The following is a 26,209-nucleotide window of genomic DNA, read 5'->3' as shown; positions in this document are numbered from 1 at the left end:
TATAAGATATGGATATATCTCATGGATATAGATTCATTAGGTTGACCTAAAAACCAGTAGTAGATTTTTGCCTGTAAGTATCCTTTCTATCCACTGATGCTTGAAAAACAGAGCAAAATCATATTCTCCAAAGCCAAAAGAAAAGGAAACATGTTTACCATGTCACAAACAAGAAGCTTTAGGAAAGCCTTAGGAAGCCTATAAAAGCTTGGGGGAAGTTTCCGGGACGACGGGGACACCTGTAAAGGCTGACTAATGGCAAGGATCAAATCGATTTTCTCACATAACTCATTTTAATTCTGTTTCCCTGATGTCCTTTACTTGACATTCTGGATCTGGTGGCAAAACTCTCTATCCAACCCTTGTTACTCTGCTCCTCCTATAGCCCAGACTCCGGCCACAGGTGCAGGTGCAGATGGTGCTACAAATCACCCCCACGCCCCCCTTCCCTTTTCATCGGCCCTCTGCCTGGAGTGTCCTGCATGCCCATCCTCACATGGACAAACACAACGCCCATCCTTCCAGGTCTATTTCCAAACCTGCTTCCTTTATGATAGCTCCCTTTGTCCCTTGGCCAGATGTAATGTATCCTTTGTCCCTACAACTTCCCCCTATGGTCCCAGTAATGTAATTTTTTACCCTGTCCTACAATTAAGTGTGTTCATCTTCTCTCTTGAGATCCTTGAGAACAGGGTCTATGTCTGATGCATGTTTGTTTCTCAGGGTCAAGCATGAACGCTGGAACATCACGAGTGCTCGGTACTGTGCGTTGAATGACTGCTCTCTGTGGAATGGAGTCAGCAGATCACCTGTCCCATGGCAGGCTGTTCCTACAGGCTTTTCCACAGTCTAGGAAAATACCATAACTCTTTCCATTGGTTCTACACCTCTGGTCTCTCAACGCTCATCAGTTTTTCATGATCATCTTCAGGGAGGGTTTTTTTCACTAAAATCTGTTGGAAAGTTTACAAGAATACCCTGAGATCGTCATCTGATTTGTCCATGTAAGACTTAGTTATGTCTTTAATACATACATTTGATTTACCCTGTGCTTGATGATGACAGTGAACAACAGAAGCCCCCCAGTGAGCTCCTGCCAGACTATCTGCATGGGGGGCTCCTGGGACTAGCCCAGGAATATTGTTTAATTTGAATTCAAAGTATCTGATTCAACATTGTTGCTGCTGATTATTTGTTGGCCAGTATGAAATTTCCTGTGCATGATGCTTCTGGAGAAAAAGAAAAGTCCCTTCTTCCTACTGTCTATTTTCCAGTGGGTAACTGTATATCTAACTGCCAATTACACCCCCCTCAGAAGTTCTGAGAAAGTACCTGTGGTTAGAAAATAAGAGCCAATGAGAGGACATAACAAACATGCCTTTGATCCCTTCTTATCAATCCCCAAACTCTGAACTCTATTTTTTTAAAACATAGCCTATTTAAATTTTTTTATTTATTTATCTTTAGAAGGGAAGGGATGGAGAGAGGGAGAGAAATATCAGTGTATGGTTGCTTCTCGTGTATCCCCTGCTGGGAACAGGCCTGCAACCCAGGCACGTGCCCTGAGGAATTGAGGAATCCAACCACGATCTTTTGGTTTGCATGCCTGTGCTCAGTCCACTGAGCTACACCGGGTCAGGGCTGAACTCTATTTTTTAAGCTGAAGCATGAGAGAGGGATATCATCAGGAACCAGAGGGAAGCAGAGAGTACAGATATCATCAGCCGAAGTCAGGTGTATGTGTGGGGAGGAGAGAACCCTAGGAAACTTAACTCTGAAACAACAGCTGTTCAGTCAACAAATATTTTTCAAATCCCTCCTACATGTTTGGTGCCTTATTAAACTGAAGTAATTCATGATTTGACAGTATACATAGTGCTTCTTTTCATGTCTTATTTTATTTGATATTCACAACAATTATTCAGAGAGGAATATAATCCTGCTGTTTTACAAGATTAAGAAATTAGGTAAAAAACATGAAGTATCTCACTCAAGCTATCACAGCAATCACATAGCAGAGCTTGGTTTTAAATAAGTTTCCCTGAGCTTCCTACCAAGATGAAGGTATAGGTAGACATGCTTTGCCTTCTCACACAACCATAAGAAGGATAACAACCATTCTAAAAACAAAAACCAACTGGGACTGCCAGAAAATCAAACTGTGTGAAAGTCTGACAACCAAGGACTTAAAGAAGAAGCATTCATCCAGACAGGTAGAAGGGGCAGAGATGGGGAGCCGGGGTGGAGCGGGTGCAGAGTGAGGCAGTGGTGGCTGGTCCCACATTCACGTGTGGTAGGTAAAAACAGAGAGGGACGACTGGGGAGTGAGTGATCCCAGCCTTAGGCCAGACCATGCAGCCCAGGGTTCTAGCACTGGGAATAAAGCCTGATAACCTCTGGCTGTAAAAACTAGTGGGTGTTGGGGTGGTAGAAGAAAATGCAGTCTCTCAGGAGAGTCCATTTAAAGGGCCCCACAGGGTCGTAGAATGTACACAAACTCAGTCATTTAGGGATCCAGCAATAGGGCAACAGCTAGAAGGGTGTCAGTTGCTTATGGGAAGTGGGGAAAGTGACTGAAAATGGGGCAGGACCTGAGCAAGTACAAACAAATGTTCCCTCTCTGACCCCTCCCTGACATAATAGCACCACAAAGCAGAAAAATGGGTCACTGTACCCTGGCAAACACCTAAGGCCTTCGCCTCTTATGACATAACAGGTGGTCCCACATGGGGAGTCAAAGCAACTCTATCTAATACACAGAAACACAGGGAGGCTGCCAAATTGAGGAGACAAAGAAATATAGCCCAAATGAAAGAACAGATCAAAACTCCAGAGAAAGAACTAAGTGAAACAGAAACAGACAACCTATCAAATGCAGATTTCAAAACACTGGTGATCAGGATGCTCAGAGAAATGATTGAATACAGCCACAAAATAAAGGAAGAAGTGAAGGCTATACAAAGTGAAATGAAGAAAAATATACAGGTAACCAACAGTGAAGGGAAGGAAGCAGGGATTCAGATCATCAACTTAGAACAAAAGGAAGAAATCAACATCCACCTAGAACAGAAATAAGAATTAAAAAACAAGGAGAGACTTATGAACCTCTGGGACAACTTTAAAGGTATCAACATCCAAATCATATGAATGCCAGAAGGAGAAGAGGAAGAGCAAGAAATTGAAAACTTATTTGAAAAAATAATGAAAGAAATCTTCCCCAATTTGGCAAAGGAAACAAACACACAAGCCCAGGAAGCTTGGAGAGCCACAAACAAGTTGGATCCAAAAAGGGCCACACTGAGACACATCATACTTAAAATGCCTAAAGTTAAAGGTAAATAGAGAATCTTAAAAGCATCAAGAGAAAAGAAGAGAGTTAATTACAAAGGAGTTCCCATAAGACTTTCAGCTGATCTCCCAAAAGAAACCTTGCAGACAAGAAGAGCCTGGCAAGAAGTATTTGAAGTGATGAAAAGCAAGGACCTACATCCAAGATTGCTCTATCCACCAAAACTATCATTTAGTATGGAAGGGCAGATCAAGTGCTTTTAGACAAGGTAAGATAAAGGAGTTCATCATCACCAAGCCATTATCACATAAAATGTTATAGGGACTTATCTAAGAAAAAGGAGTTCGAAATTACGAACAGTAAAATGACAACAAACTCACAACTATCAACAAATGAACCTAAAAATAGAAAACAAACTAAGTGAATAACTAGAATCAGAACAGAATCGCAGAAATGGAGATTGCACAGGGGGTTATCAGCAGAGAGGGGGGAATGGAGAAAATGAGGGGAGGTATGGGGAATAAGAAGAATAACTGGTAAGTACCAAATAGATAGGGGGAGGTTCAGAATAGTACAGGACATGTAGAAGTCAAAGAACTTATATGTATGACCCATGGACATGAACTAAGGGGGGAGTTCGTAATAGCATAATCAATAAAATATACATAGTTTTCAAAAATAAAAGGAACCCTAACAGAAAAAAATCCAAATCAATAAAGTTATTGGTAAAAATGAAGAGAGAAAGGAAGAAAAGAGAAGAAAGAGTAAGTTCGTCCTCTGATTGAAGCAGATCAGCAGCCCTGATTCTTTTACCTCACTCCCCCCACTGCCCATGGCAGGGCGTAGGGGAAACACGGGAAACTTCCTGTGTTACCCCAAATATATGAAGGATCAATGAAGACAGATGACGATTCACCAAAGCAAAGTGAGTAGAAAATGTCAATCTACATAACTATAATCCCTGAATTATTAGCAACAATATTTTACTCCAAAATCAGTTTTTATTACTTTGAAAGAAACTGAGTAGCACAAATTAGACACTTGAGAAAATTGCACAGACACATTATTTGAAATTAGTGATCATCACTTGAGTAAGTGATGTCACCATGTTCAAAGATTTTTAAGTGGTTTTTCCTCTTCAGTTTTCCAAGAAAACACTTTTGCTTCAAATCTTTGGCTAAGAGAACTCTACTTACCTTTCTAGGCAGTTTTCCTGTTATTAAAATATTGGAGTGACATTGATTAATAAGATTATATACGTTTCAAGCATACTCTTCTATGACACGTGATCATATCGCACTGTGTGCCCACCCCCCAAAGTCAAATCGTCTTCCATCTCCATGTATTTGGCCCCCTTTACCTTTTACCATCCCCCACCTCCCTTTCCTCTCATAACCAACATACTGTCATCTGTGACTGTGAGTTTGTGTTTGTTTTTTTGTTTGTTTGTTGCTTCCAGTTTTATATACCACATATGAGTGAAATCATACGGTTAACTTTTTCTGTCTGACTTATTTTACTTAGCGTCATATTCTCAAGGCCCACACACGTTGTGGCAAACCACCATGCAGCCCTTTCTCTTGTCCAGGCAGTTGTTAACAGGTAGATTAAAGGGCTAATGATGGCAGTTGCCAGGGCTGGAGGGGGGTGGGAGTTACTGTCTAACAAGTACAGTTTCTATCATAGCTTGTGAAGGTAAGGAAATTCTGCAAATGAATGGCCATGGCAGCTGAACAGCAATATGAATGTACTTAAATGCCATAGAATTGTACCCTTAAAAATAGTGAAAATGGTATGTTTCATGTATATTTTATCACACTAAAAATTTTAGAAATGCTAATGAATTTTCAAACAAGGTTCCAACATGAAAGCACATAATTTTTTACACAAAGCCAAAGACAAACCTCAGCTGAATCTCAGTTTGATCATAAACTTAGAAAAAAACTAAGACTTTAGTTATTGACTGCATTAAACACACTAAAATACATTCTAGCCTCTGGAAGAACAAATACAAATTTTTAAAAAAGGAGGCTTAATTTTCCTTGTTGAAAATAAAGGAAGCAATTTCCCTCTGCTCCTTTTTGTCAGAGCACTTATTTTAGAAAAATAGTCATTATTAGGTGTTTTCTCATTTCTTCATATAAACCCCTTTAAGGACTAGAGAGATCTCTTGTCAGCTTTGTGCCAGATAAAGGTCCCTCTCAAAGACCTGGACCATCTTTTTGAAATGTAAGCATGAAAACAGGGATGAAGCCTTCCAATTTCTGTAGGAAGACAGGGCGCCTAAATTCAGTGGTGTACCTCGCTTCAAATTGCAAAATTGCTACCTGTCAGATCCAGCAATCCCATTTCTGGGTGTTCACCTAAAATAAATTGAAATCAGTATCTCAAAGACATATCTTCACTCCATATTCTTTGCAGCACTATTCACACTCCAAAAAATGTATATCCATACAGTGTTATACTATAGAGCCTTAGACGTAAAATTCTGCAATATGCAACATTAATACAATTTGAAGACATTTTACTTAAGTGGAATAACCCAGTCACAGAATTACAAATACTGCATGATTCCACTTATATGAGTTATATAAAATAGGCGAATTCATAGAATTAAAGAGTGGAATGGTGATTGCCTCCACCTGCTGGGGCATGGAAGCTTAGAATCAGTGGGCATAAAGTTTCAGTTAAGAAAGACAACTAAGCTCCACAGTTCTGCCCTGCAACATTGTACCTATAGTCAAAAATAATGTGTTGTGGGCATAAAAATTTGTGAAGAGTGTGGTTCTTATTTTAAATATTCTTACCATAATAAAATAAAGTTAAAAATAAAAATATGAGGTTTTCCTTTGGATAAAGCCAATTAAATAACACAGATAGTCATCCTTATTACCAAGAAAGGTCAGGATGAACTATGTATGACAAATGATGTTACTTGTCCTCTTATTTGAAGACAAGTTATTGATCATCTTGAAAGCATGATGCAATGGGCTGCATGGCTTTATAAAAGGGTGACATTACTTTCTGTTTTTGCAATCTCTCAGTGGATTGCCTGTGAGGTGTACCACATGCTGGTTTAATGTTTATTCGGTAATAAAAGTGTTTCCTTTCTCTCTCATCTTTGTGAAGAGAATTTCTGCGTTGAGAGATTTTGTTTTCAATTATATTTTCCCAATACCTCCTAAGCCAATAACAACTATAAATTTTACTACAATGAGTTTTAGGGGAAAAGAAGAACTAAAACACAGGCACAAGAGAGTGAAGACTAATTCTCATTATCACAAACGAGCAGCCAAGCCAGAATAAAGGGGCAAAGAAACTTTTGGAAGAAAAATAAATTTTCAATTAATGAGTTAGTATTGAGATTTATGAACATAAATAAATGGTTAATTGTACACCCAGGATGAGAAACAATTTCCCTACAGACAAGCTCATGAGAAAGGTTTATAAAATGACTTCCAATCAGAGAGTTCTGTGCTTTTTGAGGCTTTGGCTTCAAAGTGAACATCATACAAACATTAGTTCATCAAAGATAAAAAATGGAAAAACAAAAGTGGAGAAAGGTAAAAAGAGCCGTTGGGAAGAAGAAAGGAAGGGAGTGAGAGAGACAGTGGTAGAGAGAGAAAAAGTGAGATAGAATGAGATTAGGATCGTAAAGAACAATACCCAGAATTCACAAACACTAGCCCCCCGACGCTCTAAGAAACTCCCCATCATCTCTGTGTATTCTAACACCTCCTGGATTTCTCTAAACAAAACTCTATGACAATTTTGTGACATTTGATAGTATTTATCCCCTTCTACCTAGTAGTGTGTTTGTCTCATCTCTTCTATTTCACTGTGAGCACCTTAAAGTTTTGAAGGGCAAACAAGTTGCATTTTGGTTTTTTATAATTCATTTTGGCATCCATTGACATGCCACATGGAGAACTCAGAACTGGAAAATGTCTACTAAATAAATAATACATAGAAATAGACAAGTATTCAAAAATTTAATAATCTAAACAAAATGGATGAACATAGAATTATGTATTAATTTATTTTTAATAAGAAGAAAAAATCACAAGCGTCTGCTAAGCTTGTTCTTTTTTTATTCATGTGGTAGTTGCTTATATTTTTATTTTTAAATATATTTTATTGATTATGCTATTAAAGTTGTCCAAATTTTTCCACCTTTGCCCCATCCACCCAGTACCCCCATTCCCTTAGCAATCCCTCCCACTTTTGCATGGCCATGGGCCATGCATATAGGATCTTTGGCTACTCAATTTTCTATACTGTTCTTAAGATTCCCCTGACTATTTTGTACCTACTAATTTGTGCTTCTTATTCCCTATACCTTTTTCTCTATTCTTCCCCTTCCCAAATGATAAACCTCCAAATGATCTCTATATCTATGATTATATTTTGGTTCTGCTTGTTTGTTTTTTAGATTCAAATGTTGGGAGTTGTAAACTTGTTGCCATTTTAATATTCTTCTTTTTCTTCTTAAATAAGTCATTTAAATATATCATATAATAGTGTCTTGGTGATGATGAATTATTTAGCTTTACCTTGTCTCGGAAGCACTTTATCTGTTCTTCCATTCTAAATGATAGCTTTTCTGGATAGAATAATTCTAGGTTATAGGTCTTCCCTTTTTTCATCACTTTGAATACTTCTTGCCAATCCCTTCTTGCCTACAAAGTTTCTTTTGAGAAATCAGCTAACAGCCCTAAGGGAACTCCTTTGTAGGTACTTATCTGTTTTTCTCTTGTTGCTTTTAAGATTCTCTCTTTATCTTTAATCTTTGGCATTTTAATTATGATGTGTCTTTGTGTGGTCTTCTTTGGGTTAGTCTTATTTGGGACTCTCTGTGTTCCCTGTACTTGTATGTCTATTTCCTTCACCAAATTAGGTAAGTTTCCTTTCATTATTTTTTCAAATAAGTTTTTAGTTTCTTGCTCTTTCTCTCCCCCATCCAGAATCCACAAGTTTCTAATGTTAGATGTTTGAAATTGCCCCAGAGGTTCATTAGCCTCTCCTCATTCTTTAAATTATTTTTTCTTCATGCTGCTCTGATTAAATTTTTTCTACTTGTGTTCCAAATCATTGATTTGGTTCTTAGTTTCATCTACTCCACTGTTGATTCCCCGCAAATTTTTCTTTATTTCACTTAGTGTAACTTTCATTTCTGCCTGGGTCTTTCTTATATTGTTGATGTTCCATGAACATCCTAACAACCATTGTTTTGAACTCTGCATCTGTTAGATTGCTTATCTTCATGTCATTTAGTTCTTTTTCTGGAGTGTTGATATATTCTTTAATTTGGGCTGTATTTCTTTGTCACCTCAATTTAGCAGCCTCCCTGCATTTGCTTCTGTTTATTAGGTAGAGCTGCTTTGACTACCTCTCTTAGTAGCATAGCCTATTGTAGAAAAGAGCACCACTAAGTTGGATGGGGTGGAGTCCTAGGTAACTGCCAGTACAGTACATCTGTGTCCCCACTCTGTGGCTCTGTGTGGGGAAAAGCTTAGGGAGGGGACGATGCTTCTGCTGGGCCTCTGGAGTTTTGTCTGAGAGGAAGCTGTCTCTCGGCACTCACCCTGATGCCAGACCCTTCAATTTCCTCCCATATGCCATTGGTGCCCTTCCAGCTTTTTTCAGGGTACTGAAGCCCAGATCAGAGGGCATGAGTCTGAGTAAGTCTTAAGTCTGTTACAGACCCTTAAGAGGAGACTCTTATGAATTCTGCAGTTTCTTCCACCATCCCAACCTCCACTGGTTTTTACAGCCAGTGGGAACTTACCTCCCTTGCACTGGAACCCTGGGCTGGGTGGTCTGGTGTGGCACTGGGATCCCTCACCCCCCCCCAAGAGGGATCCCAAGGTATCCCTCCCATCTTATATCCATCACACACGAGTGTGGGGCTGCCCATTCTGTCCCTCTGCATCCCCACGCTCTCGGCACCGCTCCACTCTGTTTCACATCTCTACGGCTCTCTGAATCTCTCCTCAGCTCTGCCCCTCCTATCTCTCTGGATGAATGTGACTTCTTTAACTTCTTGGTTGTCATATTTTTTATTATTCTGGTTGACACTTGTTTTGTAGTCTAGTTGTAATTTTTACTGTGTTTATATGAGGAGCTGGGCCATGTTTACCTACACCTCCATCCTGACCTGAGGCCTAAGCTTGCTCTTCTATAGGTTAAATTATCATCTGTTCCATTACTTGAGTTATTTCATTTTATTTATAATTATGTTATTGATACTTATATTCACTTTATTTTACTTATTTTATTATATGTATTTTAATTTAGTTCTTTATTTTATATTTAATTTATATATTTATATTTACTATAATTTTACTAATTACACTGAGCATTTTTGTGAAAGATCATGCACATCACCAGAATTATAAAAATAGAGGGTGGAATAAATAAGAAAACTACAAAACAAAGATGTAGAGATTGGCAAAGAAGACAGAAGTGACAGATAACAAATGCAATAATTCCAAGGAAAGTGGGAAAAATGAAGATGTTCGGGAAAAGTAGCTGAAGAAAATTTATAAGGAGAGATTGAAAAAGCCCTTTTGAAATTATAAAGCTTCTCCCTGTTCAGGTTTTTTTAAAAGCAAATATAATCAACTAAACAATATTATTTTCCTGAAATCAGATGTACCAAAATTAAATTCTGACCTTGTGATTAGGCTTTCATTTTTTTTCTTTTTAAAGATTTTATTCACTTATTTTTAGAGAGACTGGAGAGGAGGGAGAAAGAAAGGGAGAGAAACGTCAATGTGTGGTTGCCTCCTGCATACCCCTGACTGGGGACCTGGCCTGCAACCCAGGCATGTGCCCCAGGCTGGGAATTGAACCAGTGACCCTCTGGTTTGCAGGCCAGTGCTCAATCCACCGAGGCACACCAACCAGGGAATAGGCTTTCAGTTCTTGAAACAAGTAAACAATGATGCCCTTTGTATAACTACAACCTTATTCATGAAATCTCAGTACAATGTTTCTCTGTGCCTTAAATACTATGAGGTCTGTCCAGAAGGTATCCAGCCATGTACTTTGAAAAATAGAAACATTTATTGAAGAAGATACAAGATACAAGAAACATTGTAAACAGGACAATGATGCCTTAGTCCCCTTCAAAGTAGATACCTTGGGACCTCATACAATTCTTCTAATTGCCATCAGCTGCCTCATTATATTTTCCTGAATCTCACTGATGGTCAAAAATCTCTTCCCTTTTAAAGGTGATTTTAGTTTTGGGAAAAGCCAAAAGTTGCAGTGCACCAAATCTGGGCTGTGGGAGGGCTGAGTCACCTGGGTGATTTGATGTTTCACCAAAACTCTCTGCAGGAGTCGTGATGCATGAGTGGGCACACTGTCATGATGGAGCTGCCAATCACCAGTTGCCCATAGCAGCAGCCTTCTGAATCATCCAAACAGTTTCTGCAGAGTAATGTTCAAGTTTAACACAAAATTTAATGCAAATTTGTTGCTCTACTTGCTCGTTTTGAATGCATCTGCCACGCAGTACCCATGCTCACTCAATGGCATCAACTGTCCGCACTGAGTAGGACAGTGAAGTCATCATGTCTCATGCATACACATTCCTATCTTCTCTCCTTGGCTACCAGGTTACATCTATGTCATAAAAACCATTCTCATTATATTAACAATGGGGGTGCTTTTTCTAGGCAGACCTCATATGCTTTTTTGCAATGAAAGAAAGCTCAGATGCCCCATTTTATTGTGGCACTTGCCAAAGTGAGAGGAGAAAACAGATTTGATAAAGTGAGGAGTCTTTTTGTACAGAATCTGTAAAATCCAACCACAGCAATGACAGAAATGAGACAATATGAATGCTTTCTTGATGACAGGAATCATGAACATACTGCGCATTCATATATTTCCCTCACATACCCTTACTCATTGAAAGCACAGGCTTTCACTCAAAAACACACACTGAATGGCCCCTGCTGTGTGCAAATCTACCCACCATGACCCACAGATGAAAGGTGAAGACAATCCCTGATCATAAGACATGCTCCATCAGAATCCACTAATACAATAGCAGTCAAGTAAGAGGTGAACTTGGGTATCTGTTCTAAGACAGTGCTTCTCAAATAGTAATGCAAATAAGGATGATTTTGAGATTTTGGAGAAATGCAGGTTTTGATTCAGTAAGGCCAGGACAGGACTCAAGAGTCTGCATTTCCAGTCAAACCCCAGAGGGTGACTTCGCTATTGCTTTGCACATCATGGATTAAGGAGCAACATTCTATGTGGCAAAGCGAAAACAATGTATTATGGGAATGCTAAGAAAGAAGTGATTTCTCCAGCTGGTAGATCTAGAGAGGAAGTCACATTTACATGAGTAGAAATTTGTGTGTGTGTGTGTGTGTGTGCACATGCACAGGTGGGGGCGGCCAGAGCGAGCATAGATGAGAGTGGAAGAGTGAAGAAGAAAGAAGGGAAGGAAAGAGGAGTTGAAATTATAAGAAGAAAAAACAAGTTGAATAAAGTTCTGAAAGCAGAAGAGTACATGAGTTATTTGGTGGAAACTAAGACATCTTTTAAGACTAGAGTGTGATATAGNAATCCACTAATACAATAGCAGTCAAGTAAGAGGTGAACTTGGGTATCTTTTCTAAGACAGTGCTTCTCAAATAGTAATGCAAATAAGGATGATTTTGAGATTTTGGAGAAATGCAGGTTTTGATTCAGTAAGGCCAGGACAGGCCTCAAGAGTCTGCATTTCCAGTCAAACCCCAGAGGGTGACTTCACTATTGCTTTGCACATCATGGATTAAGGAGCAACATTCTATGTGGCAAAGTGAAAACAACGTATTATGGGAATGCTAAGAAAGAAGTGATTTCTCCAGCAGGTAGATCTAGAGAGGAAGTCACATTTACATGAGTAGAAATTTGTGTGTGTGTGTGTGTGTGTGTGTGCACGTGCACAGGTGGGGGCGGCCAGAGCGAGCATAGATGAGAGTGGAAGAGTGAAGAAGAAAGAAGGGAAGGAAAGAGGAGTTGAAATTATAAGAAGAAAAAACAAGTTGAATAAAGTTCTGAAAGCAGAAGAGTACATGAGTTATTTGGTGGAAACTAAGACATCTTTTAAGACTAGAGTGTGATATAGAGGGAAGCAGAAAAATAATTACGGAACATGGCCCAGAATGATAAGCCAGGGGATAAATAGTAGGGATATTACAAGGATTTGGTCTTTTTTAGGGGGAAAAGAACACTGGATCACCAAAATGGGAGGCAAGTCCAGCTTTTCAGTTATGTAGAATAAAAGATCCAAGTATTTAGTCATGACCTAAAGCTATTCATATTCCACATTTTGATATTTATAATAAGTACTCCAAATCATTGTTCTTCAATATAGTTGCCTTTCTACAAATCATTGTGTATCCTCAATTGAATAAACTTTCTCCAAATGAGATTGTAAACTGAAACAACCTATGGTTTGTCTCAAGTTCCTCGCAATATCTGACAACCAGAACCCTAAAATCAAGCAGTAGCTCAAAGAAATCACAAATCATTGTGCTTTGTGATCATTGAGACTCATGTATTCTCAAAACCTGGTCATTTCCAGAAATATGTTGTAATGTAATATTCTGGGAAGAAGACCATCAGAGTGTGTAAGGTTTGCAAAGCTGTCGAGGGGAACGTAGACAAGCATGGTCCAGAGTGAATGCACGGTGGCAGGGAACAGGGACTCACAGGATGCCTAGGAAATTTAAGTTCATTGTCAACTCTGTCAACATTACTAAAATCAAACATGAAAAAGAGATATCTATGATATCTAAGGTACAGGTATCTAACAAATCCTCTATTAGTATTTATTTCTGTGTCTGCAAATCGGCAACATCTATAAATATGGTTCTATGGCTCTTAGCAACAGGCTGTGTCTCATTTAGCAAGAGGCTACAGGTTCTTTCTTCAAATAAGTCTGAAAATGTGGGAAAACATAAAAATCACCCATAGATTCATAAATGAATAAAGATGTGATAAAGCAAGTATTATACAATGCTAATAGAATCTAGGCAGCACTGATATGGGTACTCTCTAAAACATATTTTCAACATTGCCATATGTTTTAAAATTTTGATAATAAAAAATGAGGGGGAAGTACCTAGAATCTTATTATCCCCTTTTAAAGAAATTATACTAGCCCTGGCTGTGTAGCTCAGTGGATTGAGTGCAGGCCTGCAAACCAAAGGGTTCTCAGTTTGATTACCAGTCAGGGCACATGCTTGACTTGTGGGCCAGGTCCCCAACAGGGGTGCATGAGAAGCAACCACAACCACACATTGATGTTTCTCTCTCTCTCTCTCTCTCTCTCCCTTCCTCTCTCTCTAAAAGTTAATAAATAAAAAGCTTTAAAAAGAAGAAATTATATTAGGAGGGGAAAACATTATATCCCCTTCTCTCTTTGAAGTACCTATCGATCCCACTCCTAACATACATCTAACTACCAGATTCAGAGTTTTTCCATCTTTTCACACATAAGCTTTTCTTTATTGTTTTTTTTTTACAAAAACTGAATCATATGTGAGTCTACAAGTTGCTTATTTTATGTAACAATATACTATTCATACTCTCTTAAATCAGTTTCATATTTGGACTTCATTCTTTTAAATGGCTAAATACAATTCTGTTGTCCAGTCACAACAATATGTGTTCAACCATTTTCCCACTGATGACATTTTTAGTTTTTTTTTTTAAATTTGCTCTTTCCATACTTAAGGTTTGTGATTTTCCTTTAGCATTAATAAAAATTCATAGAGTCCTAGCATCGACTCAGAAGACCACAGCAATAACCTAACATGATTCTAATGTCTACGAAGATTAATAGCTAACAGAGGAGGAAGGCGCAACACATAGACTAAAAGGCAGCGAGTTATCCCTCAGCAGTTGGGAATTCAATTATTAGCCAGTGTCAACTAGCAAACCTACACCCACTAGCCAACAACTATGCAAACCAGTGGTCTAATTGCAACCAGAATGAGTTCTGCCTGAATCTAAAAAATAAAATAAAATAAAATAATGAATCAATGTCACTTATTGTACAAAGCCTCAGATTTTTATTCAAGCCAAAGCAGAAAGAGTAGCTAATTCAGATGGAAGGAAAAAGGCTTTTGTGAGTAGATGTGTTCATGTGGCAGTAAAAAAGTTGAGCTATTAGAAAAAAACAAAAGCAAACAACCCTAGTAATCTCAGCGTCTGAGGCCATTTAGTGTTAGGATCTTACACATTTCCGTAAGTCCTGGGGAAATTATTATGGACAGTGAAAAAAAAAGATGTTCAAAATCATGGCCGTGAATTACTAATTAAAAGTATAATTTCTCAGTATACTCTTTATGAAACAGCTGTGTGCTATGGAATACACTTCAGAAGTATACGCTACTAAAACAGTTACAGCAAGATTAGCCACGGTTGGTGTGGCTCAGTGGACTGAGTGCTGGCCTATGAAACAAAGGGTCTCCAGTTTGATTTCCAGTCTAAGGCATATGCCTGGGTTGTGGGCAAGGTCCCCAGTAGGGGGTGCACAAGAGGCAACATACACTGATGTTTCTCTCCCTCTTCTTCCCCCTTCCTTCTCCTCTCTAAACACTAAATAAATAAAATATTAAATTGAAAAAGAGAAATGTGTGTTCTTTTTTTGTTTTTAAGATTTAGTTAGTTAGTTAGTTAGTTATTTTTAGAGAAAGGGGAAGGAGGGAAAAGGACAGAAAGAGAAACATCAATGTACAGTTGCTTCTTGTATGCCCCCTACTGGAGACCTGGCCTACAACCCAGACATGTGCCCTGACTGGGAATCAAATCAGAGACCCTGTGGTTCACGGGGCAGCACTCAGTCCATTGAGCCACACCAGCCAAGGCTGAAAAGTGTGTTCTTAAAGAAACACACACACACACACACACANCCCCCTTCCTTCTCCGCTCTAAACACTAAATAAATAAAATATTAAATTGAAAAAGAGAAATGTGTGTTCTTTTTTTGTTTTTAAGATTTAGTTAGTTAGTTAGTTATTTTTAGAGAAAGGGGAAGGAGGGAAAAAGACAGAAAGAGAAACATCAATGTACAGTTGCTTCTTGTATGCCCCCTACTGGAGACCTGGCCTACAACCCAGACATGTGCCCTGACTGGGAATCAAATCAGAGACCCTGTGGTTCACGGGGCAGCACACAGTCCATTGAGCCACACCAGCCAAGGCTGAAAAGTGTGTTCTTAAAGAAACACACACACACACACACACACACACACACACACAATTACAACAAGATCTTTGATCATAAAGACCCCAGGAAGGCCATGAGCCAACCATCTTACTTAACAGACCAAAAAAAAAAAAAAAAGCACAAAGACAACTTGATTGATCCAAGGTTAGTTGGTTGTTTGAAATAATCATATCTATAATCTAGGATAAGTAAATCTTATGCTATGATGTCAGTGGCTACCCCATGATTACAAAATTAGTAATTAGGACCTGAAACCTTAATTTAGGCCATAATACTCTATGACCTAAAATGCATCTATCGCTGAGTATTTTCAGAGAGCTACGGTTTTACCTTAAGAAACTGTGATCAGAAATGTGAAGGTGAGTGGCCCGGGCAGGGACCCAAGAGTGAGTTACAAGGAAGAGTTTCACTTGGAAAAGGTAGACCTTCTAAAACCTGCAAGAAAGAAAGACATTGTTGGCCAGGAGCAAAGGTCCACAAAAGGGAACCCATGCCCCCAAAAATTATCATGGGGGAAGTAAACTATCTATGTAGAAAACAAATCTTCTTGCTGGCATATATTTCTGGTCACCAAATTCTATTATTTAGAATCAGTCGACTTTCAAACTCTGTCCTGATTCTTTTTTTTAATTTAATTATTGTTCAAGTACAGTTTTCTGTGTTTTACTCCCATCCCAGACCACTGCCCCCAGTACTCCCCACCTCCCTCCCATTTCCACCTCCCTTAGTTGTTGTCCATGTGTCCTTTATACTTGTTCATGTGAGTCCTTCCCCCTTTCCCCTGAAATTCTCTCCCCTCTCCCCTCTGGTCACTGTCAGCCTGTTCTGGATTTGAGTGTCTTTGGTCATATTTTGCTTGTTTGTTTGTTTTGTTGTTTAGGTTCCTGTTTTACTAAGAACTCATCACTCCTAAATAAACTGAATCGGCAATACATACCAGAGTGACTTGCACACGGAGCCAGGAAAGTGGAATTCAAGAGTCCGTGTAACTCTAAACAAGGACCTAGGGGGTCATTATGGAGAAAATGAGGGAATTGAACCCGATGGTCTCTAAGTGTCCTCATGGCTATGATTCAGGGTTCTCATTAGGTCTTATCAAGCAGAAAGGAGACATATGGGGAAATCCAAACACTACCTTGTAGTGTGCAAAATAAAGTCTCACACACTTGTTGTGAAGGCTTATTGCAACGAGGCTTTTCTGAGTCCTGTTTAAAATAGACTTATTTTCCTAAGCTCTATCCTCCACTGGAATGCCTTTTAATTCTCTCCACCTTTATCTATCTTCTTATCAAGATAACCTCTAGAAAATCAAAAAGGGCCTTGGAAATCAAATAATGTCATTTGGGACATAATTTGGGAAACAGAAGCCCTGGCAAGAGAAGTGACTTTTCTGAGGTCAGTAGCTCACTTGTGAAAACGTAAGATGGCTTTTGATTCCCAGGGCAAGCCTTTCTCTCGAGCTGCCTCCCGTACCTGAAAAACTGCTAGAAAATAGAACCATCCCCTAAAAATAACACACCATTTATATCCCGGGGAAAGAGTCCTGTCTAAACAGACATGGTCCTGTGTCAACCACAGACAGCTCCTTGGGCCCAGGAACAATGAGCACACTGCGAGAGAAGCAACAGCCGTCACTGTCTTCCCACGGCCTTGTGAAGATTTATGGTGTATGGGGAAAATCTTAGCCAAACTACCTCCAGGCTGTGTTACACCGGATCCCTAAACATGTTCTTGCAGCTGTGAGGTTTTTATCATGTTTATTTCCTGAAGACAGTGGGGATGACCTGTCATCAGATAGCTGTGAGTTACTGAAGTTTCCTTGTAAAAGATGACTTCTCAGTTTGACATATCCAAACATGACAGATCCGAGCAAAGCATACTTAGCTATACGATGCTATTGAAATACATTTATATTGCAGAGAGCTGGAGATTGGGAAAGTCTCTGTAAGACCTGAGGGGGAAAAATCACTGTATTGAATTGAAAAGTGTTGTCCATTCTCAGCTGCGGCACCGGCCAGCAAGCCCTGGCTGCCCGTTTGGGTAACGCTCTTTTCATTCTTTCAAATCAAAGCTCTTAACAATCACTGAACATTTCCTATCATTGTAATACTCCTTCCTCCAAGAACTAAGGAATCGTCTCNTTATATTGCAGAGAGCTGGAGATTGGGAAAGTCTCTGTAAGACCTGAGGGGGAAAAATCACTGTATTGAATTGAAAAGTGTTGTCCATTCTCAGCTGCAGCACCGGCCAGCAAGCTCTGGCTGCCCGTTTGGGTAACGCTCTTTTCATTCTTTCAAATCAAAGCTCTTAACAATCACTGAACATTTCCTATCATTGTAATACTCCTTCCTCCAAGAACTAAGGAATCGTCTCAATTCTGACATTAAATCAAGGGATTATCATTTTCGGACAGCACAGCTTTCAGATTAGTACTAAGCCAATTTAAAAAAAGAAAATAGGAAAAAAGAAGCTTTGCATTCTTTACGCCCTGCCTTACAAGCAGCTCTCCTTTGAAATGGCAAGAAGGAACTGCTCTCAGCGGCATTTTCTCTTATGCTGCCAACTGCAGAGGGAACATTTTTCAAGGGAGGCTTGTCTGGTTGGGCTGGAACTTGTAGGTGTCTCTTCATTCCTCCAAGGGCTCTATCTAACCTGGGTAAGACTGCACTCATTAGTAATGTAAAAAAATCCAGAGCTAGCAGCTAGTGGACAGTTTCTCTACGTGGATGTGCACCTCCCACGCGCTCTGGTCACAGCCACAACTGGGCTGGTAAGAGGGCTGAACGGATCGGTGCCAGGCCCAGCACAAGTCTTCCATTCTGACCCGGAGTGCTGCCAGCGGGAAGGAGCCACGTCCTTCCTCACCCGAAGGTTCCTTCCTAAATCGAGTAGTTGTTCGGACGGGGGAAGCACAGGGGGAGGAGGGAGGCTACATCACAAGTTGGTGTAAATTACAACAAGGAGAAACCTTTGTTCCCAATATGAACTTTCTAAGTGAATTCAAGACAGAGTCTCAAGACCGGAAAGGCCCTCGGATGTCATTTTGATTCAAGCGTCTTTTTCCAATGTTCGGATCTCCCTGTAACATCTTTGCCAAGTGGATGTCCAGGCCTTCTTTAAATACCTCTAGTGACGGTGGACTCATTATCAATTTAGTTCTCCTACGGCCCACACTGTAATAAGTCTCCCATTATGTTGAACTGGACTCTGATCTCCTGGAATCTCTACCCACTTGTCCTGGTTGGGGTTTCTGGCACCATGTCAGAGAAGTGCCTGTCTCTCCTGCAGATGCCTTTGGGCCTCTCACTCAGTGGTTCTGGAATCTGACAGAGCGTCTCCACAGACCTCACTTTCAGAAATGGGAGACGACGGCTTTTGGAAAGCCCTTGTTCCCTGACTCTTCCATCCAAACTTCAAAATCAGAGAAACATACTGAGGGAATTAAAATGCTGTCAAAACAGGAGGAAGGAACTGAAAAAGGAGAAAAGGAAGTAATAGGAGGCCAGAGTTGCAATGCCTAGTGAGCTAGCTCACTCAGGCTGGGTTTCTAGGGAACTATCAAACAGATCAGTGCAATAAGTAAATATCTCTCCCAAGATGCTCACGTATGTGTCAGCAGAGTGGATGGGGCCATGGGATGAAAGGCAAACCGTGGTGCCGAGAAGCCAAGTGCAAGGTTTCAGGTGGCTTCTGAGTCACACAGTCCAGGACTTAAATCCTCCATAGCTGTGCAGGCATTGTAACTGTTCCGGGATTCAGTTTCCTTATTGGCAGGCAGGTTAGGAAAGTACCTCCTAGAAACAGGTATGAAGGTTATAGGAAATAATTTCACAAACGACCTGACACATAGTAAGCACTCGAATTGTTTAGCTATTTTTTCCTTACTAGATGTCAAGCCATCTCCTCAGCTTTTCCCTATATACAAACACAAAGAAGCAGGAGACATGAGGCCAGGTCTCACGTGGGAGAACCAGCACGAGAGGCAGCACACTACGTACAGTACAAAGTTCTCGCACTGGGACTCAGAGGCCAGTTACAGACAGGTTTGGCTGGCTCCAAACAAGGCACATCCCTCTCCGGCTTCTGTGCAAAGCCAGGTTTAGCCTTTTGACCCTAACGATCCAGCAATCTCAGAGAACGACTACAAGCACTCCGTTAAACGGCAACTGGAAAAGCCTGATTTCTATAGGCCTCCTCCTGGGCCTCGTCTCTACATCAATAACTGCAACAGTCCCAGACGTCCCAAAGCACAGAGCCTGAGGGTGTCACCCCGATTGGATATGCCTAGGGATCCCTCTAGGACAGAACACTACAGAGGTGTGCTGAATGAAGTTTACAGCATTGGTATTCACCTGCCGTTGGCTGCTGAACTCTCAGGTGATATAGCACCGGGTGTAAGTATGTGTTTTAAATAAGTCAAGACAAGTGAATGAGTTCTGCTGTGTTTTGACAGGTAGGAAGCCAGAGATGTGTTTTTTAAACATTTAGGGGTATGTGCTGATAGAGAAAACTTATGGAATGACCAAATTCAGAGATGTGTGGCTCCCCTGGGGATATTAAGGCACCTGCTTTGATAGACTATTGTAAAGGCTTTCCTCTTTACCCTGTCTTTGGTGTATACCAAATATCCTGTATTTTGGTACAAGGCAGTAAAATATCCTGCAAGGGAGTGAAAAATTTGACAACTAACACCTAGGTTATGAAAACAGCTCTCTGGGTGGAAAGAAACCATAAAGGTAATGAAGTCCAAAAAATCTATGCACAGATTTAGAACAGGACACAGTATAACCAGTTATGTGTTCCAAGAAGGTGATCAGGAAATGGTGCGTAGAGCGAAATTGAGGGACAAGCAATAGAACGGTGTCTATCGAATATATGAAACTGCAGTGAATGCTCTTGAATCACTAAAGGCTAAGTGGTGCCTTGATTGTCACAACCTCTGAGCTTCAGTGTTCTCACTTACACGAACTCAGACCAAACTCACCTTGCAGAGTCATTGTCAAAGCAAATGAAAGATAAGTAGTATGCAAATTGTTGGACAAACATAAGGGGATGCTACTATTTCTATCCAGGAAAGCCAAAAGCCATTATTTTACTAAATGAAATAAGTAATACTTATTTTTAAAGACTCTTCCTCTCAAAGTGACACTGACATGGTTGCATAAGCCAATTTCATTACAGTTAATGTTCCAATTACATATACTTTTTCTCCTGCTCTTCATGTAGTAGAGGCAGAATCATCAGGGAATTTTAAAGAACAGTTATCCAGATACAGCATAATGATATTATAGGTCACAACACTAGCCCTGAGTGAAATCACCTGGGCTTGCAATGCACACTAAGACTCTTGGTTCCCTGGATAATCCTGAACAAGTCTTATGATGAATCTGAGTCACCTTCCCCACTGAGAACAGAAGAGAGCTCTGGAAACACATATTTTCTTGCCTGGATTATTATAACAGAACCATCATTAATTGCCCCACCAGTCCCCTTTCTGAATTCCAATGCTTTGACTTCCAGTGCTGGAGCTAAAACACAGATCTGGTCATGCCTCTCTTGCTTCAGAATATTCAGTGTTTCTCCTTGCTTTGTAGGATTAAGTGCAAATTTCTCAGCGATACAGCCTCAGCTCACCTTTTAAAAGTCTGATTTTCGATGACCCTATTGATCATATACCACCTCCCAGTCCAGATGGACTCTCCCCAAGCAAAGCAATAGGTTTCCCTCCTGCAGTTTCTGTGTTCACACTGTTCCCTATGTTTGAGGTACCAGAAATGGTTTTTAACTATGTCAACTTAAACTGGAATTATGGTTTCCAGAATGCCCGTTTGTGCATGGTTCCTGGTTAGGACCGCCTGCAGGGAAATCTGCCTGACAGATGGATGGGATAAGTGAAGGGACAGCCATTGCCTTAGGGAAGTCCTTCTAGCGGCTCACTCAGGTTAGCGCTGATCTGGAGGCTCACCTCCTAGACGGGGGCAGTAGTCACATCCGCACTTTTTCAGTTCCCCTTAACTTCCCCAAGTCTGAGGCCAGGCAGGTGGGAAGCTCCACGGCTCCTTCTGCTAGGTACGTGCATTGGGAGGTTAGATACAGTGAGAGCAGGAAAGGGTTTCAGTTTGTCCCAGAGGGTTCCAGATTACTGTCTTCCACTTTACACCCAGTTTTTCTTCCTGTCTGCCTACCACATGCAGTGGCAAAGGCCTTCCACAGATTTCTTTACCTGCTGCTTCTCAGGGTCCTTAGACTTGGATCTGATTTCCCAGCTTTCCTTGATAGGGCTTTAATTGTCCCAAAAGCTTCCCTCACAACTGTAGATCTAATCCCTATGATAAATCCCATATTCCATGTCATTAATCCAATTATTCCTGCTCCTCTGCTCTGACTCGAACTCATACACCACTGCTCCCCACTAATCTCTCTCTCTAAAGCCTGTCATCATGTCAAGACTCACTTCAAATCCCATTTCCGCATAAACCCCTTCCTGACTGACAGTTGTCTCTTCCTTTCAGACGCTGGATTGTTTTATCATGTATCTTCTGCTGGCCATATACTCTTATACTATTCCCAATATTATATAAGTTGCACTACAAACTCCTGTGCATATCTTACCTTTTATAATGATTTATAAATTCTGATTCTTCAGGGGCTGTGTTTGTGTGATTGTATTTTAATCTCCCTATCTCACCAGCGTCTTGCTTACCGGGGATTTTCAGAAATGCTTATTGTTCAAAAGAGTAAATGAACTCTCCACGCCACTTCTCCCTCTTTGATAACACAGGTAACTGAGACCCAGGGCAACTGTGTATGTATGTGTGAGGTAGCCTCACTTACAGACTATTTCTAGAGTCATTTTACCTTTTCATTCCCTTCCCTTAAAGAAGAGCCTGTCTAGTCCAAATCAACACTGTTTATTTTTATCATACACATAGTTCTAACAACCCTCATTTGCCAGCTCCCTAGTCAGTAGTAAAGGAGAAACAGCTAATTGAATGGGGGATGGAGAGAACCCTGCAAGAACAAGACATGCAGAAAGCAAGAAGAAATAGCAGACAGGAAAAGAGAGAGAGGAAATTTATGTGAATCAGATCACACAAATTTAAAAGCACACTGGGCTGGGCTCGTTTAGTATAAGGGTAAGTGACCTCACCTCGATAAGCTCTAAAGGAGTTACAATCCACTCCAGTAACCTGTCCTGAATCATCAAGATTAAGTAATGCCACGCATTTTAGAATAATTTCTTCCTTAAATTATTTTATAACAAAAATTTTAAAAGAATTTTACATATTGAAATTTTAGCATTTACAAAGTCTCACAGCAGCTCCCTTTCTCAGGAAAAAAAGAGAAATTCTTGAAAATTTTGTCATGCTTTCATTGAACAAACATATTTAATGTCAGCTGTATAACTCAGGCACCGTTCTCGTGTGTGTGTCTGCGTGTGTGTGTTGTGTAGACTTTTCCTCAAAGGAAATCATCAAACTTTGGCGACATGGAAGGATAAAAATAAAACCTTTTAAATATGCCATAAAGAAAAGGGGGGAGGCATTGGAAACCAGCACAGTATCAGTTTCTTACAAAGAAGCAAACACACACAGCCAATAAATTGGACTCAGTTCCTTGTTACTAGCTTCTTCTAAGTAAAAATAAACTGTTGACCAGCATGAAGTGTCTTGCCTTCTCTACACAACCTTTATCTTAGTTCTCTGCCAAATGTCTCCTCACTGCAGGGAAGTTCTCAGCAGAGTCCAAAGGTGGTGCGACCATGCACAGCTTGCTTTGAAAGGAAAATGTGGGAAAACTTCACTAAGAAACATTCAATTTTATCACCATAGCCCCTTAATACACATGTGGTACTCTTTAATTTTTAGCTTACAACTAGATGTTACAATTCACATAGAGTTGTAAACTGGATTCACTATAAGGACTGGTTGAGATCATGGAAATAAAGCCCTCAACACAGCCCCTGGCACACATGAAGCACTGGATCATTACCGGTATTTGTGATTAGCGAGAGGTCCTAAACTTCCCGTCAGCACTGTGAATTAACCGCATTAAGTGTTATCCAGAGAAAAATTTGAGTCTTTTACTCTTTTTCCCTTGTCACCCAGAATGCTCTATGGCTATCCCTGGAATGCAAAATAGCTCTCCAGCAAACCAAGTTCACAGTGAAGAAGGATGGAGAGTGCGGGAAGCGTGGCCTGCAGGTGCGTTAGATGCTTGGGAGAGAGAGACAGGGCCTCCCTCCAGCCGCTTTGCTCACAGGTGGTCAGTTCTACAGGGTCGGCCCTTCAACCTACAGGAAAGTCCTGTTGAGGGCAAGGTGCCGGAATGGATCTTGGAACAACATTAACATATCTGATTATATGATTAGATCTTTTACAGAACAAGCACAACTGAAAAACTGCCTGAGCATGTAAGTGTAAGCATAATTGAGGAAGTTATTTTATTTCAAAAAACAATAAAAAGTTAGCTCAATGGATTGAGCACTGATTATGTCATGGCACTGTGTTAAGCATACATACTTAATTCTAACAGCAGTTCCATCCTTATGCCAATGACACAGATAAGAAAATAGGTTTAGAGGTGTTAAATAATTTTCCCATACCCCAGAGGTAATAAGTGGCATTACCCTATACAGGTTGCCTCAGTGTAAGATTCACATTTTTACCACTATCTGCTCATAAAATGATATAATTTGAAAGAATAGGCCATACATTCATTCAGTGATTCAGTACACTTATGGGACCATTCCTCTAAACGAGGCACCGTAAAATGGAACAAATGAACATGAGTAAAATATTTGGGGTCAGTTCTTACCATCAAAAGGCATTATGGTATACTGGTTTAAATTGCCAAAGTTCAAGAGCCCTAGCTGGTAGCTTATGTGGTTATAGCATTGTCCCCATATGCCAAAGTTTTGGATTTGATCCCTGGTGAGGGCACATATAAGAAGCAATCTACGGCTCTGGCTGGTGTAGCTTAGTGGACTGAGTGCGAGCCTGCGAACCACAGGATCGTGGTTCAATTCCCAGTCAGGGCACATGCCTGGGTTGCAGGCCAGTTCCCAGCAGGGGACACATGAGAGGCAACCATACATTGATATTTCTCTCCCTTTCTCCTTCCCTTTCCCTCTAAAGATAAATAAATAAAATCTTTTTTAAAAAGTTAATTTGTAAAAAAAATAAAAAGAAACAACCAAAGAACACATAAATAAGTGGAACAACAAGACAATATTCTCCTTCTCTCTCTCTCTCTCTCCCCCCACTTCCTCTATCTCTCTAAAATCAGTAATTTTTTAATCACCAAATTTCAAATATTGACTCTACCACTGACTAACACCATGGCCGTGGGCCTCAGTTTTCTCTCCTAAAAAATGTTGATTATAACAGTACCTGCCTCATAAAATTATTCTGGGGTTCTAACAACCTAATATTTGTAAAATACTTGAAAGATGCCTGGTTCATGTTACCAAACTATCGTTAGCTCATACTGAGTGTGTGTGACTGCACATGCAACATCAGTAAAGACTCCATGATGGAGCTTACTTTATGATGAGTTAGGCTCCAATTAGACTTGTGGAGCCAGAGAGAAGAAATGTAACTTAATGTAAAAATAAATCTGCCTTTCACATGCTCACTCTTTACTACAGCAGATTTCAAAACCGGTACCTAAAATCTTACAAGGAAACAGCTCTAGGTCCAATGTTTGGGGGGCATAAAACACCTACACAGGGGCTATAAAATTTCCGGCTGAAATGAAATGAACAACAGTGAGTATATACATTTCCATCCATTACTTAGTGCCTTTGGAAATAAGAATGATTTCATTTCAGAAAAGGCAAAATAACCTGGTTTTATCCATTTTACTATTTTGTGAGACATTCTGATGAGAAAGGAAGACTATGAATGAAACAATGAAACTGAATTTTCTTCCTTGACTATTCTTAGGAACCTGTATGAGACTAGAGTAGTTTATCACCTCATCTTATACATAAATTCCTCTATTTGTCTTCACTCCTTGTTCAAGGCTCCAGATATATCAAACCTAGTCACACCCTGTTTTCATCTCTTCAGTGAATTCCTGCTGCTTTTTGCCTAAATTCCAAAGACCTTACCATGGCCTGCAAGGCCAATCTGCTCTAGCAACTGGCTTACCTTAGGACCTCATTCCCAGCCCTTCTCCCTCCCACCCGGCTCCGGCCACTTCAGCCGTGGCCTCAGACCCATCCTGGTTCCTTCTCAGGCGTCTTCCTTAGTTGACATGTCACCTCCACACAGGTGCTACCCCTGACACCCCTGTTCAAAATTGTGCCTCCTGCACGTCCTTCCGACACTGTAGTTCTTGTTGTTCCCGTCTCAGCCCCTTGTTTCCTACCCGGAAATCAGTTGTTAATTCTTCTGCTTGCTTGTCTGTTATTTTTTTCTTTTAATAATTTTTTTTAAATTTCTTTTTTAATTACAGTTGATATGCAATATTACATTAGTTTCAGGTGTACAGTATAGTGATAACATATTTATAGACCTTGCAAAGTAATCACCCCAATAAATCTAGAACCCATCTAATACCATACATAATTATTAATTAACTATACTCCCTATGCTATGCTTTACATATTTTTCTTTTGTTCTTTCTTCCAAACTATCCTTATAGCAATGCTAACAGCAAGAAATCACTTCA

The 26,209-nt window shown here is 40.1% G+C and overlaps 1 protein-coding gene across 4 annotated transcripts in view; it reads right to left on the bottom strand.

Annotated features, from left to right (window-relative positions):
* The window catches only part of IL1RAP (interleukin 1 receptor accessory protein), a 142,685-nt gene that overhangs the window by 106,274 nt on the left and 10,202 nt on the right, over positions 1 to 26,209 (bottom strand). The window contains exon 1 of one of the 4 annotated variants that reach the window (XM_037039299.1): positions 21,498 to 21,599. The exons of the other annotated variants lie outside the window; for them this stretch is intronic. The gene's annotated coding sequence lies outside the window, so the exon portion shown is untranslated. Of the gene's footprint in view, positions 1 to 21,497; positions 21,600 to 26,209 lie in introns of those variants that run through there. 4 annotated transcript variants of the gene reach the window in all.

The sequence above is a fragment of the Sturnira hondurensis genome, unplaced genomic scaffold (genome assembly GCF_014824575.4).
Source record: "Sturnira hondurensis isolate 20B ecotype Veracruz unplaced genomic scaffold, ASM1482457v3 Scaffold0000396, whole genome shotgun sequence".
Classification (NCBI taxonomy): Eukaryota; Metazoa; Chordata; class Mammalia; order Chiroptera; family Phyllostomidae; genus Sturnira; species Sturnira hondurensis.
Note: the sequence above shows the minus strand (reverse complement) of the source record. Positions and strands in the feature narration are given on the sequence as shown.